The sequence below is a fragment of the Notolabrus celidotus genome, chromosome 7 (assembly GCF_009762535.1).
Source record: "Notolabrus celidotus isolate fNotCel1 chromosome 7, fNotCel1.pri, whole genome shotgun sequence".
NCBI lineage: Eukaryota > Metazoa > Chordata > Actinopteri > Labriformes > Labridae > Notolabrus > Notolabrus celidotus.
In genome coordinates this window covers 21,865,434-21,884,538 of record NC_048278.1, presented here as the reverse complement: position 1 = coordinate 21,884,538, position 19,105 = coordinate 21,865,434, and the positions used below count along the sequence as shown (strand labels likewise).

The 19,105-nt window shown below is 38.2% G+C and overlaps 1 protein-coding gene across 1 annotated transcript in view; it reads right to left on the bottom strand.

Moving 5' to 3' along the window:
* ctnna2 (catenin (cadherin-associated protein), alpha 2) overlaps window positions 1-19,105 on the bottom strand; it is a 422,437-nt gene that overhangs the window by 172,608 nt on the left and 230,724 nt on the right.

The window sequence follows — 19,105 nt, the reverse complement described above, 5'->3', positions numbered from 1 at the left end:
ATTATCCCTGAGAAGAGATCTGTATTCTACACGACAGGAGGCCCTTAAGCTATTTGAACCATAGGGGACCTGAGCAAATTAACAACATGTCTGCTGTTAAATACCTCTTTCTGTGCTGATGCCAGAAACATCATTCATGGCTCGTTAGCACAGGATCCATGTGTATTTTTAGCCCTAAATATTTCATTACTCGATCACTCAGGGCTGTGCAAGAATGGAAAGCATTCAAAGATTCAGCGATTCTTCACTTTCCCAAATCCCTTTTTCCTAAAACAAGTCTCCCACCAGCCTCAGACAGGGGTGTCACAGCCGCTCAACACATTTCTCTGCTCACGGCATTACCAAAGTGTCAATGTGTTTTACCACCAGGGTGCATTACCAAGTGGTGTGGCTTCCTTAATAAGCCTGGACAGATCAAGTCTAACACCACAGTAAAGCAAAATAACAAAAAAGTCTCAATACCAACAATTTAAAGCTGACTCCAGCTATGAGCTTTGAGCAAACCTTCCCCTATGCTGAGGTTCTGTAAGCAAGTTACAGAAATACATGTGACAGGATGAATTGATTGAAGCAATGTACATCTGCCAGCAGGTAACATATCTGTTTAAAGAAGCTATCCAAAAGATGTTATCCAAAGCCATTCTACCTGTTCCATGCCTACTTGTTGACATTCTAATGAGTATGTCCCATAGCTGTGTTTTTATGTGTTAAACATGGCTATGATTCACTTTATATTTAAAAAAAATTTTTTTATCTTTATTTTTCTGAAGGCAGAGCTAGGGAAACTAGCTACACCTTATACAGTAAATATGCAACAGCTTGTGGCAAGAGTTATTTTAAACATATAAAACACATGAATTGGTGTTGTTCTGAGCCTGTTTTGGTACCTGTGCTGTAATGAGAGTCTCTCATCTATTATTCAGAGGTCTTTTTTTTATCTTGTCAAACTAATTTTGATTAAAAAAAAATAAGGGCGTATTTCTTGTTATGTAGATAATTAAAACAGTTTCAGTCATGCACCTGATTTTGCTGTAGCCTTTGTCTCAAGGGTTTTTCAAAGTTAACAGGCATTAGAGTAAACATACTAATAAAGACTGGGACTAAAACCTTAGAAGGAGAAGAGCACCAATTCATTTTTTTTTTTTTTTTTTACTCATTGTAGTACAACGCCCTTTGTTGTACTTAACAAGGGAGTTAGAGAATTAGTAGGCGTGTATGTTTTTGCATGCCTTAGTGTGCTTTTGACTGGTAATTAGCTGTCTCACTAACATGTGGTGGGCATGACATGAAAAACAACAAGCCCTCTCCTCCAGACGGAAGATCACACACTGGGAACAGTGACTCAATATGCACAAAGGTAGTTGCTTTAAAGACCGGCAACACATCAAGATGAATGACACATTTGAATGTATGAGGAATAAATAAAGGAGCCTCACGGAGCAAGACGCCCCACACTCATATCTGATAGTGGCAGCGGTAAATGTAGCATAGGATGAACAGATACGCTTATTTTACTCCCTTACATTAGGCTGCCTGCATAATTGCATGACTTGATAATGCTACTTTGGTCTATAGAGACCCAGGAGGTGATACTGCATCTCAAATAGTTTCTGAGTGATGTTAGGGATAGTGGGACTTGCAAATGAAAGGTAGCATTGTGAGCTTGAGTATGGCACATAAATCAATAGTTCTGGGTTACTTTAAACATCCAGTGTTGGCACTACAGCACAACCACATGTAATCTAGCAGAGTGTGAAATGCTCAGCTCTATTTTGTTTGAATTTCTCTACAGTACTTGCAGCAGATGAATGAAAACATCCCTCAAATTCCATTACTCGAGGACTTGTGGGCTTGCAGTAATGGATCACTTTAGGATAAAGGAAAAGAAGAAAAAGAACAATAAGCAAAGAACAAAAAGGCAAAGGGAAAGTGCACATAACAGAGGGGCTTGAATTCCCCTTGATGTGATTTATGATGAGGAATGTTTGAAACACAGGAAAGAACCCAATATAAAAGAAAAATAAAACCAAAACAGAGAATAAAGCTAACACCTGTATGGTAAAAAGCCCCTGTCAGTTCAGGTAAGGCTAACACATTTGATCTCGTAGCAGGCTCTTACCTCACCTCCTTGTCATTTCGTGAACGATCTCAGGGAGCATTTGGTGGCTAGCCCTGTTGCCTGGGTTACAGTCTGCTGCAGAAGTTCAGGCCCATCAGGCTCATTAACGATGCCAAGAGTGTCCACAGGTTGGCCAGGAGCTTTCTGAGTATCCTCTCCCCTCAGGGAGGGCCAGAAGGCACGCTGGAGCAGATCCAGGGCCAGACCAAAACCTCCCCCTCACCACCCCAAAAAAGACAGCTCCCATCTCCTCTTTAGCCAGCCGTCGTCTAACAGCAAGGTGCCTCCTTTTAAAAGCCTGTTCTCCTCTGACCTTCTGAACTTAGAGGATGTGAGTCATTCAGTCCCCTTTCCTACTTGCGGATTTAATTTGTCTATGAGATCGCCTTTGTCTCTAAACACCTTCCCCTTGCTAATCACTCACATAATAAAGCACTCCACTCACAAAGTCACTCAGGGGGGTCTTGGACATCACCACAGAGTGTCACCCCATGAAGAGAAAAACAGCCACATTCATTTAGAGAGAGGACCTAAATGAGTTAAATCCCCCACCTTCTCCCACCCCCCTATTTGCAGCTGAAGAGCACATTCTCCCAGCCCTGCTCATCCACTCCTACTCACTGCTTCACCCACTCTTACTTTGGCACTAAATGATTCTGCTTGAATCCCCAAGATGTATGGCTGCTGGTGGGAGGGCAGACCATTTAGGAGGTATATCATGTATTTCAGCTGCCAGACAAAAAATGGATTGGTCAACTCAGTCTATTATTTCAGTAAAGATGGAAGAGGATTGGGTTTTTCAAGATATAGTTTAATCATGGTTTTATACTGTTTCATTAAATGGTTGAATAAGAACGTGATTATCATTTGCAATGCTTTCAAGATAAATATACACACCAAATTGAGATAATGGATAAAACACGAGTCAAGAGTGACTTGTAATGATGATACCTTTTACTTTCCTAATGTTAATGTTGTTAATGTTGACTTGGAGATGGAGCAAGAAAACAAATGCAACATATATCATCCCATCAACAACCTTGTGATGTATCTGGATTGCCACTCAGAGCACACATATTTTGGTTACTTAGGTTTGGTTACTACAATGTGAATGAACCCTAGCACTTAGCAGAGGGGGTCTATCCACAATTTTATGACTGGGGTGGCCCAACTGGAGAATTGACTTATCTTAGCGTTGGCAAAAACAAAATACAAATAATCAACTATGTCTATCTCCTATCTCCTCCAATCGTAGCTACCAAAATAGATGCATAATACAGTTGCTTTATACATGTTAATACGGAATAAGAACCGTGGTTTTAGTTTACTTTTGGATACGTAACAGTATCATTGTTTCAGACCCAGGTAACTGGGGATGTTCAAAATTGACTAAGTTGTTTAAATAATAGTTTCAATTCCGACTTACCAACGAGTCTACAGGTAAGACACGCTCAGAAAAAAATGACAATTGAGCATAATTCATTTAACAAGGCTAATCAACAGATCACAGAGTCTGCAGGTAAATGATGTCAAACTGCTTTGCAGAGTATAACTACCGTTAGCAGAGCTAGCACCACCAGCGTTCGGACCTCACTGCAGGTTAAGATGCACATGCCTGTGCCAGTTACACATTGCTCTGATTGAGTGGTCATATTCCCACATAAGTGGCCCATTTAGATATGTTAGCTTTGTTAAAATTAAGTCATTACATATGTTTTCTTTACTTTAAAAATAATACAATGTAACTGCAACATATGAATCTTTTATACTTGGCCCTTTAACGATATTGAAACAAAAGTATTTAAATAGTTCAAAGTTAAGGGTACCAACCAAAGACTGTGCTAATTACAGCCTGTGGTAATTCAGTTCAATATGTTGATTTGAATTAAGTCTTGCCTTAGACTGGCTAGATAACAAAGCACAGTATCCAAGTAATGATTTCTAGTATGAGGAAATATTTCATATTATCACACTTGGCCATGAGACATGAACTTTTTAGGGTTACTGTCTGTGTCAGCCGACTCCTCGACTTGTCCAGAACTGCTTGCACAATTGCAAATCCCTTTCCCACCCCACCATCTCTATTCTCATTGCAGCAAAGAGGCAGACAAGGTCCTCCATCACCCTGACTTAGGTAGGACGGCTGGATCTATGGGCTGTAACAGGGTTGGTGGAGGGGGGGGGGATAGTTGAGAGCCTGGCCAGACACATCTCCCTTTAGATCAATCACATTTCCCCTTTCTGTCCTTGAACCTCCCTCTCCTTCTGTTGCTTTCTTTCTGTGCTGTCCTATTTAAAGAGAAGGAATATGTGATGGGAAAGTTTAACAGTATAAGAAGGCACCTGCAACATTCTGAACTTTGGCTGCTTTGGAGAGATATATTTTTTTGCCAGTACTTGGAAAGGATTGGAAAATGAATAAATCAATCTAATTATTTCTTTGCCTATGTTTGAGTTGCTTCCCTGTGTTAATCTGAACATTCTGCAGTCTGGTTTGAAATGATCCTACACTGGCTTTTGTTTACCCAAAAATCTGTTAATGTGTTCATTTCACCTGACTTGACATGGTTGCTAAACATCACATATGACAAGGTTGGTTTGTTTTGCATTTGTGCCATGCTCACACTTACGAAATAAAAAGAAAGCTAGCACGTCTGCTGTCTGGGATTGCATCAGCAGCTTTGAGTGATCATTGTTGTGTCGACACACTCCACTCTGGCACTGCCACTCCAAAGCCAAGGAGCCATAAAGCACGGCTGTCTGCCTCAAAGCACCCATCCATCCACAGGCACTCGACACTACCTGAACCCTCTGATCTCTCACAGAGACCCAGTGTGTGAGTGGCAGGGCTTCCAATGCCAATGATAGTTTGGCAGCGGTGGGATACAATACAGCACCTGTAAACAGTTGATTTTTGACATTTTTCACTGTCTTTGGTATACTAACATGGGGAGTGTGATGCAGAGTGCATGTTTCTGTTCAAGAAGAAAGTTTCAAGCAGGGGCCAAATTTACAATCATTGAAGTAACTATAAAATATCACTTTTTATTATTTTTGTCAGTATTATTTAAGGATAACCTTTCACAACAATGAGTTATGCAATCCAGCTCAACAATGTAACATTTCAAAGTCAGATTTTAATTCTGAATGAATAAAAAAGTAAACAAATTATACATAAATAAATAAGACGCATTTAAATACTTTTTTTGACCCTGCATCTGCAATGTTGTCTTATGCACAAGAGTGAAACTAAACTTATGAAACTAAGATACACCAAATTCCTGTATAATGTCAGTGTTTTGTCTGTAATCTGGCTGCTCTATTCATAAGTCCCTGAGGGAGGTTCATCAACATGTCAACTTTTTACAGCCAAACTGTACTTTAATAAGGACAGAACAGAACTGATCCCTGAACTAATCGTGCAGAAGCCAACTATCAGGGCGATGCATGCTAAGTAACTGCCAAAAACAGTCACTCCCATAAAACCGCTACTTGCATTGGAAACACTGCTTTTACTTACATTCCAAACATGGTATAGACATAAACAAAGACAGACTGATGGCCTCACTGAAACATGTTATTACATTTGAGAATGTTGGCAGACTGTTATTGATTTTCACTCTGAAGTAGCTCTGTATTGCTTCAATAACTAGATGGTTTAAAGCAGAGAGAGGGGTTATCAAATCAATGTACATCAACCTCGTATCATTGTGCCAACAGACAGACAGACAGACAGACAGACAGACAGACAGACAGACAGACAGACAGACAGACAGACAGACAGACAGACAGACAGACAGACAGACAGACAGACAGACAGGAAAAAGACTGTTACTTACCTATAGAAGTAAACAATAAGAGGTGACAAGTATCCAAAGAAGGACATAAGAAGAGAAGGGGAGAGAAAGACAAACTTATTATGTATTACAAAAGTGGCCCTGAACATACAATGAAACACTTAATTGCCCAAAAACAGACAATATAATATTGACATGTGGTTTGATGATTCCATCTGTTCCAATATTGAAGTTTGTGGTAACCTGTTTGCTTTAGTATACAATAAGAGCCCAAAGAGGGACCAGGGAAAAATCCAAGAACTATATTAATGCACGTTGGTGTGTCTCCAAAATCAGACATCACAGGCCGAATAGACAAACTGCACTCAAAGAATCAAGATCAAATCAAGGGAAAAAGGTTTAGGCTGTTCTCCTGCGTACATATTTCACTAGCAATCAGCAATGTGCAGTTCCTATGCAGATGTTCTAGCACCGTCTGTTATCACCGATCTGCGAGCTACATTTACAGTAATTGAGCCCAGCCTACAGTATTGTTGGTAGTGATGATGTAAGGTGGACCAACTCCCCGTAGCCAATTTTCTGATCATGCCAACCATGTCTGCTTGCCACTTGTCTTAAATTGAGGTGTCTTTTCAATCAAACCACAACTACATAAGGTTAATTTATTGAACAGTATGCCGCCGTTTATTTTCAATGCATGATTAAAACTAATAATGGAAAAAGGTATTGAAAAGTGACATCCCTTGAGTGGTACGCCTCGCTGTGTCCAGCATGCTTTACACATACAAGTGGGTGCCTGCTCCTTCAACGCCATTTTCTGTGTAAATTACTAGAAAAGACAAGACAATAGAATACCTCTCTCTGCACTTTACACTGGCATATTTAACTCAGCTCTCTTTTTAGATGACAAAAACGGTTTTAAAAGTGTGTCTTGTGAACCAAATTTCAAGGTAATTGTTGGAATGCAAAAATGAGTCAGACATGAGCATGATGAAGCATGGGCTTATGTGCTGAAGGACTAAGTTTCTTTCTCTTGCTTGCTTGAGTAAAATTCTGGAGTCCCATTGATTGAGCATTGTAATCCAGGTCAGAGCTCTGAACTGGCAGCCACAGAAGCTACCCAAGCAGCGAGTCGGCCAGGTTGAAATTGATCCTAGCCGTCTCCTGAATCAAATAGTGTCCAAATCCTCTGTGCCATGCAGCATGCTGATACAATCTTTCTGTTTGACCCCAGTGCAAAACAGGCAGTGAGGGAAAGACAGAAAGTAACAAAGAAAGAAAGAAAATACTTTAGTTATTGACTGGCCGCCTTAGAAACAGGAAACAACATTTCCACTGAAAGAGCTTATTCTGAAGAGAAATAACACATTGGTTGCTACATCTCTTAACTAAAAAATATATCATTGATGTACAATTTGTAGAAATTGAAGATATCAAATGAATTTAGCCTTGAAAAATTATCGCAGGACTGTGACTCTAAAGGCAAAAGAAGAGTAATGCCAGAACATTTTAGATTGTGAATGTGACCAAATGGCCTCGATAGGCAAAACATGACAAAGCAGAAGCAGTGAAGGGGAAAGAAATAACAAACATGCTTGAGAGCAATTTGGACTTGTAAGGCAGACTGCTTGTTTCAATCTCCCAATATGCTGCATGCTGCTAAACACAAGTGACTGTTCAGCAAATCAGCACTGTGTGGAAATAGAGCAAATCTGACAGAATAGGCTGAATCAATCACTGTAGCAAAGCAATTTATGCGAAGGTTTGGCTGATGAGGGAAAGAAAAAAAAACATCCATTTGATTGAGCTGGGAGGAGAGTTTTGATGTTGGGAGATTTCAATTTATTATATTTTTTGAAAAAAATAAAATTATACCTTTCATAAATAATCCATGTTTAGAGTTGATTAGACGTGGGTTTTTGTTGTGTTCTCCATCCTTTCATAATAAAAGGTAATCGTTTTTATTGTTTAAAAGTATGTCTACGAAATTGGGCTTTTGCAAATTGAGAATTAGGTGTAAAGCCATTGCCGTCAAACCTCAGGTATCTGTCCGTAATGAGCACACTGACATTCATTTCTACTTTCAAAATGTAATTTCAGAAAGAAACACTTCCCTTGAAAAACTTTTCCCAAGCTGTGTGACAAAGCATGTGTGGCCTGTGTTTACTTCCCATTCAAGTAAACCATGATCCCTCTATTAAGCATTATAGGCTGAATCATGGAATACCCTCCAACAAACTTTAAAGTTGATAACTATTCCCTCTTTTGAAGAGTTTAAGACTTTGATCTCTGTATCTGTTTCAATTAATCTATTGTTTTGTGAATAATTATGTGTGTTTGTTTCGTTGTTTCTCGTGCCTGTGATCTCGAAGACATTGGAAATGAGGGAAATCTCAATGTCTTTTCGAGTATAAATAAAGGTTTGGAATTGAATTGAATTGAATGTTGTAAAACAGAATAACTGACCAATAAATGGACATATTCTGATTTATAATCTCTTCCAAAGCAGCAGCTAAACCCCAGTAACAGCTACAACTTTCCACAATGCCATCATAAATCTTCACACTTGCCGTTTCAAAAAATAAAAAAAAACAACTCCTTTAAGATCTTGAATTGGCTTGAAATTGCCTAGAAGAAAAGAAAAGCGACAGTTGGTTGATGTAAATGCCATTTCAGCTAATGACCTGTGAATGCTCTGTGTATTCCGTGATTGCAGAATTTTTCAAATACTCAAATCCTGCCCTCCAAAATAACATGGGCTCCAGAGACGTTGCTTATCAGCTATTTTCCAGTAATTTATGGGGCATGGTGTTCATTCTCCCATCTAGAGAATGATGCTGGAGATGACACATCCTTAATGAGAGCACCCCTGTGCTTGGTGTGGGGCAGCACACTGGCAGCCTCCTCACAGGGCCTCCGTGTTCTTTTTCTGAACTGCAACCTTGCTTTCAAGTGGGAAGTTCTGGATCAAACCGTTTTCTTTGAAGTTTGTGCACAGTTCACGGCGGGGTCTAATAGCCATCATCTGCTTTGTGATCATCCTCCATGTCATTTAAGTGTAAGGCTGTGACGATGCTTTTCATTTTCTGTGACAGTAGATCTATCAAAGTAGATACAAAAGAGATATGACCAATTGACAAACTGAGCATGGGCCAAATCTGGCATTTATGTGAAGATGTGTCTGAGCCTTGGGCATTAAACACTTTGTACCGCAGACATTAAAACAACCAGGATTGATCACCAGGCCAAGAGAGGACAAGGAGGGGGAAAAAAATCACCTAACCATCTGATTTGCAATGCTTTTGGGGATTTGGATCATGGATCTCTGAGCCCACACATCTCTTTATTTCACTGATCATTTAGTAATATGTTGCTGAAAGAGTTGAAATGTTAAACAAAAAGTGGGTACGACACTGACTTAATAATCTTGACAAGTGTGCACATGGAACAAAGACATCCAGTCTCAAGCAACACTGCAGGCTGTCCACAGTACAGGTAGATGACCTGAAATCCCCTTGAAGTAATCTGTATGTTTAGTGGAAAAAAAGCAGGAGAGCTGACTGCAGAGGCTTAAAATAGAATCCAGACTATAAAACGTTTAACAGTGGGAAGAAAGCAGCCTTACATGACTTTTTGCTTTTAAGTACAGAGTGCAAATGTTACCAAGCTTGAATTGTCAGACATAAATTAAAACCCTCTTCAACCAGGGCATAACTCCCTCAAACGAATCATTCATTGCTGGTTTGCAGGTTTACGTTCAATATTTCTGATGTCAAAATCCTCAAGATATTACAGCATTGCCTCTATCAGACTTATTTAAAAATACAGTGAGCGTACATTAATGTCATAATCTATCTCTGTGAGGTTTGTTTTTTTTCCCCCAGCCCAGTTGAAGGTCACATCTAACAAAGCAATGTTCACCATGGAGACCACAGAGTAATCCCATCAGTGTGCATCAGCCTGTCTTATTGTGTTTATCTGCAGGGTTTCAGCTCTGAAACACTCCACAGTGATTGCTGTCCATCAGCAAATCCTGGTGCCACAGCAGGTATGAAAGTATTATTTCACCATCATGCGTAAAGATCACAGTTATGTCACTGAAATATTAGACTTTACAGTTGTTATGTGTTTGTTTGATTGTGGTTGCTTTTTCTGTGTATACTAATAAGTGACTCATACTCTGATTTATGTTCCCCCAAGCCCAGGGATACCTTATGCAATTAAAACAGCCTTATGAAATGAATGTGGTTATAACTTTGAATATTTCTTCGAGCGACCTTGGATTAATTTGATCTATTTTTGGTGCTGTATCTACATCCCGTGAAAGTTAAGCAGTGAGCTTGTTGTAATAAAGACAAAGCATGATTTCATGAGATGCAGGGGACACGTAGTGCATGTCAAGAAATGTTGATGGCATAAATTATTCTTTGACTCCAGCATTCATGTGCATTCATATTTTACAGCAGGCAAATAAAAAAGTACTGCTTAAAACAAAACCTTCCTTTGGAAAATGTCATCTAAATATTAAAAGACAATGAAAGTAAGAATTCTTGTAGCTCTTTGCATGTCTTGGCCTTGTTATTCAAATCCAAATGAGGTTTCCAGCTCTGCAAATTAAACAGCAGTATTTAATAAACAAACTCATCAGCATGCACCCAAAGTGTGTATATGTACCATCCTATTTATTAAATATTTAGTCCTCTCATCTATACGCCACAGTGCCCTCGTCTTAATTGCAATGAACGCAAGCGTGAAGTCACGGAGAGGAAGAGGAAAGAGCGTGACTGTTGTTTTGATTTTCAGAATATAAACATGTAAAAAATTATCTTCGTAAAACCCGTTAGTAGGAAGGACTTCAAGCTACATTAACATCTGTCTGCTTCTGCAAACTACTTGAAGCTTTGAAGAAAAGCCACTGCTTTAAAGATAATGTAAAGTGGCGAGTAGAAAAGGATTTAGACTTTGCAGGGAGAATTACATCTCCTTCCATACTTAAAGTTTTATCAGCTGTTGGGTTATTTTGTTTAAAAAATATATATAACAGGCACAAAACAAACACAATTAAAACTTAGCCTTTGATATGCTGCTGTTTTTAATCACTATTATGTAAATTACTGGTTACGTTTTTGCCTCACTGGCAATGATATAGAGAAGGAGGGACAGAAAAAGGCATGGGGTATATGGATGTTAAATTGAATTGACAGGTGTGACTGAATGATAAAGAATCACTGGTTCAATTCAAATGTTTTTCTTTCTTTTTTTAATCAGCATTGAATACAGTCATTCAGTGTGAGCGAAGGCAAACTAGATCTGATATCATGGATCCCTTTTGTGTCTTTTGCAGCTGATAAAAAGACGTTCAGTTTGGATTTTCGACTCTATATTCTCTTTGTTGCCTGGTTCATTCCGCTGCCAATTACCACATCCCTTCTAAAACCCTCTTTATTTTGATCATTACCTCATAATTCTGCAACTCTGCAAGATATTTGACATCACTGTGACTGTAAAAAGGCCAGCAGAGCACTCTTGGGTAATTTGATTCAACTTATGTCAAAGTAATAATTTGACTTATTTTTAAAGCAGGCAGTGTGATGAAATGATATCATTGAGGCAATATCTAAGGACTTTTTTCAACTTTAAATAATGTTGAGCAGTAAGTGTAACTGCTTCCTGATTCCACAGCAAGTGTGTGCACCGTTTTCTGAGCATTGCACACTTCAGGAAGCGGTGATCAATGCCCACTCTAACCAGTGCTTTTGCTTCCACAGCATGCGCCAGCATCTCAGATCTACCCTAGAAGCGTCTCTCTGCTCAACCAAAGATACACGGCAAGTCTATGTGCCATGAAGCCTTCATCAAGCATGCATCGAGCCGAACAGAGAAGATCAACCCAGACAGGAAGTCAGACACGGAGCGGCATAGAGCATTCAGTCAATTTCAAAATAAGGATATTGTTGATAACTACAAAACAACTATACACCTCTGAGCCCTGTTGTTCACAATAGGACTTATAACATAGTTATTAACTGTATCTGAAGGTAAAGCACAACAAAGTAGGACTTACTGATAAACATCCCAGGTACATTAACCCCCAAAAGGAGACCTATCAATTACGTAGCAAACTCACCTTATGGAAGGAAGTACAAAAATACTGCCATAATATCTAAATGAGCAGTAAATCAACCACAGAGCGGCAAAGTGACCTTTTGTTAGTATGTTGTTCTGTTTGTAATCGCACGATCTCAATACTCTTGCGTTATCTTAAGGAGTTCTCACGGCATTCTGCGATTTTGTAAGTCCAGCTGTTTTGAGCTGCGCTTCGCTTTAAAAGCAGTTTCAGTGGGTAGGATATGGCGTAAGCTGTCAGATGGAGCTAAACGCATCGCACATGGTTGCTGTGGAATCAGTATTGCTCCGTATGAGCTGTTACATATAGTTTTATCTTAACTATGTTTTAACTATTTTAATAGCCAGAATTTAACAATAGATGCTAGCTCCATATTGGATGATTTTGAAAACATCCCACATTGCATTAGTGTTAATGTAGAAGCTGGGTTTACAAACATTACAGCTTATAACCATTTTAGAAACAGACCTACCAAGTGTTAAGGCCCCTGATGAAATATCATGTTGCTGAAAAGTCCTTGACAGTCCGGCATAATGTTTAAACAACTGGATTTCATTACAACCGGTATACACTGTAGATATGCTCTACCCCAAGGTCGACTCCCCTCCCTAAGTTCCAGACAGGTAAATACATACAATTTTTTGTATGATACTGGGAGATAATATAGGACACTTTTGGCCTTGTGGCTGATGTTTACTTGCATAATTAGTAAACAATAAACAAGGTACAGTAAATATATATCCAACTAATTTGATTCTAAAAATATCTTAGAGGTTTGTGGTGCAGCACTTGCTCATCTATGTGGATGTGAATACATTTTGTTCTGGTCTTATGACATACTTTAACAACTTTATGTAAGTCAGGGATCTCAGCATCACATCCATTATGTGTTGTTAAAATGCACATAGCTTGCAGGGATGGGTTAAAAATACAAAGCAGCTTTCAAGTTAAAAGAAGGCCGATGGATAAAAATGTCTCCATCACAGAAAAATTTGAAGTCAGGAGAGGGAACCCATTCATCTTAGCTCTCGCTGATGAATCCTCGGATTTGTGGCAGCAACAGGCATAACCATTATTCTTCCTTCATTCTCCAGTTAACATGATGAATTACTGAGGCAAGGGCCAGTAACTGAGTCCTGTGTGTTTCATTTAAAATGAAACATGGACTTTTACTTTGTCTGTGAAATGCAGCTAAAGTGGGATTTTTGGGATCAAGGAATTTTTTGGATTGCTGTTGTTTAAAAGGTTATATTGTGGCGATGTGGTTAATGTAAAGTGTCATGTTTAAAAGTGAAAAGTGTGCTCCATTATGGACAAGCATCCAAATTCTTCCTCTCAGTTATAGGGAGAGTTCTGTTTTTTGAAGCGGGGTTGTATGATGTACTTGTCAACATTAAGTGCATCAGCTACAGGGGATGCCGGTCAGCTAGAGAACCTTGAGACACGGCCAGCTCTACAACACCGTTTAGATAATTGAACAAATTATAAAGACAGTACTGTATTTGGTGTATGTGAACGCTCTGCTTGTACATTTTTCAGGGCTTAACTTTTCCGTCAGACAGCCCATTCATTTTTGCAATATCCTCGATGCATACATGTTCTTTCGCCCGCAGCACACTGATCAGTTAATCAGGTTTATGATGAATGAGTCACTGATTTATTGTGACTTTTGATATATTTGTATCTCAGTTTGATGTAACTGTAAGCGCTAAAGGCCTAAGATTACCCAGTGGAAATAGTAATAGCTGTAGAGTATGTTATTTCAGCTAAGTCTTCTGCTTCAGTAGCTAACATGGTTGATGAAGTAAACGTTGTGTGGACCATGGGATGAGTCATTTTTCAATAAAAACAATGAGAGCTGAGCACTTAGCATCACACAAGATCTTTGCAATGACTGCAACAAATCCTGTTTGGACATTACTTGGGTGAAACACTTTGATTAGCCACCTGTATTAATATGTTTACACCTAGATCAGTTTGTTTGAACCACACTCCTACATAAGACATATCACTGACTCTGCCACTTATTACAAACAGTCCTCCAATGACTGAACATATTGACACAATATCTTCTGCATTCCTACAACATGCTCTTGTTGTCAACTGACAAAAAATGTTACTCATTGTGTTTTTGGCAAATGCTGTTATTGAATAGTGAGGAAAGAAACAGGCAGTATGCATGTCAACCAACCACCTGAAATTAATTTCAATAACGGTTTGAAATGAGAAAACAGTAACACAAAATCCCATTATATGTCAGAATTATACTTCACTGTACAAACGCAAGACAATTTACCCCCAAATGAGAAACAATGAATTTTTAACCAGGTACAAACAAGACGTGGGATTCTTTGTTGAGTGAACGACGTGAATGTTTGAGACTGAGATAGTATCAGTCTGTCTTTGTGTCGCTGTTTCACACACACACACAACACACACACACAACACACACACACAAACACACACACACACACACACACACACACACACACACACACACACACACACACACACACACACACTAACACACTAACACACTATATGTAATATGATTCGAGGAGCTCAAGGGGATTTAAAATCTGGGGACAAACAAACAAGGAAAAAAGAACAACTTGATCTCAAAGAGAAATGACAGAAGGTAAGAGTGCTAAATCCAGACTGGCGTTGAAAGCACAGTATTGGAGACACTTTGTGAAGCCTGTGTTGTTATTGACTTAGCAGGAGGCTTGTTTGAAAAAATACATTTTGAGGGTATTATTACAGTAATTTTTTACGCCTGACCACTTATATGTTGAAATAGATAAATTCAACTCTTTTCATTCTCCTGTTTTCCTTTTGGAGTGCAAGCAAAGGCAAAAATAACAAAAAAGGCCACAACCTGTTCACCATTTGATATGTCATTAAATGAAACGGTTCTATTGAGAAAAACCCCCAATGCAAAGCACACAGGCAACATACAAACAAAAGTATGAGTGTTGAACCTGCACATAATTTGTTGATGGTGAAAATAAAGTTGCACCATGAAGATACCGTTGACAGATTCATGCATTTGACTTTAAGATGTAGGTACTGCACTTGATATCATGCTTTTCAAGCGAAAAACCAAATTATTTTGCCTGACATCATCCCCCATACCTAGATTGTTTACCATTTGTCAGTGTTTTTTTAGCCACTGTTGAACGGTAAGGGAGGAATTTTGACAATTCTGCTCATTATAATTGTTTTTAAAACAAGGGGTACATGGTAGCTCTGCAGGCCATCTACATTAATGAGGGAGATTCAAAACCTGCTCTCTATGTGAAACAGTAAAAAAAAGAAAACATTTACTACTGGGCAATGAGCACTACATGCTTTATTTATCTCCTTCTAGTCAGTATGAAGATAATGTTGGAAATACAACTTAATGGTGTTGCATCAAGATACAAGTGTGAATATGACTAAATCTATAATTTATGACAGTTTTGGGAAATTTATGATTGACCTCCAGGAATGACATTTTATGTGCAGTCACACAACACTCCTTTCAACCACGTTCATCTGTTTGAATTATCCAGACGTGAAGAATAAAACCATGGCCAGCCAATCTCCAAAGTAATTTAATAACTGAATATGGCAAACCAAAGAGGGTCAAAATTCAACCGTATCAAGAGTGTGAATAAATGCAAGACTTGTACGGCAATCCCAAGGCTGTGTCTATCTAGGCTCATGTCTGATTCCAGTGAATACAATCCAGAATAAGACATGCTGTCTTCAGTTTCTTTTTAATGGGAGTTCAGAAGAGTTTTGTCGCATGGTGCAATCAACTGAATTGAAAAAAAGCACAACTAAAGCCCTCTTGATGAAGAGACAGAGCAGATTGTTCTCCTTGAAGATACTTAGATCCATCAGTGTGTGAAAATGAGTCTGCACACCAGTGTGTACAGTGCAGATTTGTGATGTGCTGGTAGCAGCAAGGACTGGTGGTCTGAGGAAGCCTTGACAGTGTGCAAAATGAAGGCCAGCGAGGTGATCAGCTTGGAACTTGACACTGTGCTCGAGCCATCTTGGATAACCCATCTTAAACTCTCTTCAAGAGCTGTGGTGGATCTGCCAGCTTTTCTGCAACTTGAATGCAAAGAATAACATCCAAGCCATCTTGGAAACTCTCGAATATCATCCACATGAGCCTGGCAGTAATTCAGCCACCCATTATCTCAACCAGTGATGCACAAAGAGGCAAAATAGCTAGCTCATTAAAATGGATAAATGGTTGAAATAATTAGGTAATAGCTAAACAAGGGGAGAGGTTAAGTTAATCCGATAAATAGTTAATGGATGAACAGGATAAACAATCAGCTTGATCTAATGGATGTATGCCCTAGTAAGGGATAATCAGGTTAAATAATTAGCTAAAATTAATTAATGGCCGAAACAGTTAGCCTAAGTAATGGGTAAATGAGTAAAACAGTTAACTTGATCAATGGTTAAAGGGCTGGAAAATTAACCGAGTCACCCAAAATAATGACGTGAAAGAAGCAATGAAAATTATTAAATGATACGCTAATTTTATCCGGAATATGCAAACAAAACATAGTTACACATTTTCAGAGTGCGTCATCATCATAGAAAAAATGTCACATGCTATACTCAACAAAACTTAGAAACATTGTAGTGTTTTATTTAATTTATAATGGCAAACCTATCACTCAGCCTGTGATAATTTCCTTTCTATTATTTTCTTGTATGTTGTAATATTAAAGCTGATGTGATAATACTTCCATGTCAACTTGTTCTGAAATAGCTAGTAGATAAAGTAGATAGCATTTGCAATTGTTGTAATTGGTGCTGTAGTGTTAATGTATAATAGTGATGTGATTGAGGTCAGAAATTAATGCATTGTATTGTTTTTATACCATGCTATTTTGTCCCTTTCAGCACACCATAGTTAAGCTTCTGCAGTGTCTTCTTGCTTCCTGCTGCTGCCCTGAAGGATAATAAAGACACTACTGCATTTTTGAATGTCACATATTTCAATTTAAGAGACTTCCAGATGGCTCACCTGATAAGTCAGTCGTTTGTGTCAAACAGAGTCACCAAATATCACAAGGGTACTTCAAAAGAATCTGAGGAGTTATGGTTTCACACTAATGGAACCTGTGAAAGCAACCAAACTGGAGCCCCTGAGAAGTGTAAATGCTGTCACACTAGCCAGGATCAATAGATGCTACTGAGACATACAAATGATCAAAACTGGTAATAATTGCTTCACATTGTTAATACAAATTCAAAAAATATGTACAAATGAATGAATGAATTTGGAAAACATGAATACTTGCGATTAACTAATCAAATTAAACAATAATTATAGAAATAATAATAATTATAGAAATAATAATAATAATAATAATAATAATAATAATAATAATAATAATAATAATACAGACATATTTAGATGTTACCCAACTATATGTCAAAAAAGGCAGAATTTCCCAAAATACTCAGAGGATAATTGGGAATTTCTGTCTTTTCTCAGAAACTTACTTTAGATTCTCACATTAAAAAAAGTATATATATAATAACCTAATAAAAACAATTGAGAGCCTGCTCCACTCTTTATATGCATATTATCTACCTTACAGACTTAACCAATTCACATGCCTCTCCTCTAACAAGGTTAAAAGTTGGCACACAACTTGAGTCATACATTTTTTGTTAGAGTTTGTTGTATTTCAGGTGAACACAATGTGAACTCCCAAAGGAACTAGCAATTACATCAAGAAGACTGCACAAGTGAAATGTCCTGAAGAGTCAGGAAGACGAGAAGAACATGTGTAAGCTCAGAATCTATCCACTCTGTCACAGCTCCCTGAAGCATGAATTTGGAGAGTCTTAACCAAACCTTTAGTTTCAAGGAAACTACATATACTTTTTATGGTGTCACCCTCAGTCGTCTGAAACATATTTTTAATTGCAGATCACTTCCAGAGGAAACTGTGTACTGCAGGAAATGTTCCCCCGAAAGCCTTGTAAATAAATGAAGCCAAGCTCTCTAATTAAACAAGAAGTAGCTCTCATGCAATAAGCATGATGACTTTCTTTATCCCAGAGCCTTTTAGGGGAAAGTGTGCCTTAAAGTTAAAAGTCTTTTATGGAAATGTGTTTTGAGAACTGTGAAAACACAGACATGTAATAATAAATGCTCACTTTAAGTGCAACAAAAAGTCAGCTTCACCCCCGGGTCGTTTGCAAAGCACTTGCCTTTTAAGTTTAGGTTTAATTATAGATTGTGCAAAAAGGTGGTCACAGCAGGAATTGGAAAAAACAGTCATTTTTGTTGAGGATACACAGTATGAATCATAGTTTTAACCTCGGACAAAGAGCCTACATTTACAGTAGCATATTACAGTTAATTGGAATGATAATAAATTCCGTATAGGTCACATCGAGGCTTAAAAGCCCAACTGGCATATTGAATGTTCTCGAACTCCCTGTATGAGTCACTGCGATAAAAGACAGACACAATTGTGTTCTGATTTTAAGTAAATGGCAATTGTTAAATAACAACTAATCTGATTAAGTTAAGATACACATGGTGTTTTTCATGCAGACACTAACTACATAAGCCAAAACATATATTCCAATACTACTTTTTATGATTATATTTCCCAGATTGCTTTCAAAACTGTTGTCACAATCCAAGCTGCCACACAAACACACCGTGACACTATCAGTGTATGCATAAAAGACCGTATTTATATAATAGGAACACTGGCTGTTTAGTGCATAACAACAAGGACTAACAATACAGGACAGGGGTCGGTTGTGCTTGAATGATGCTAAATAAATGTGTGCTTCTGATCCAACATTTTTAGGAACAGTATGCTATTACTGCATTTGATATAACCTACAAGTTATTTACAGTAACTCTTGAAAAATTCCCATTTTCTACTGTCTCAATAATTTGGTAAAATAGTGCTGTAAGAGGGGGTTTAATGGGGTCAGAAATCAAAGGCTCAAACTGTCAAACAAAGTCAAGTCAAAGTCAAGAAAATTTAGTGTAGATGACTAAAAATCTGAAATGCA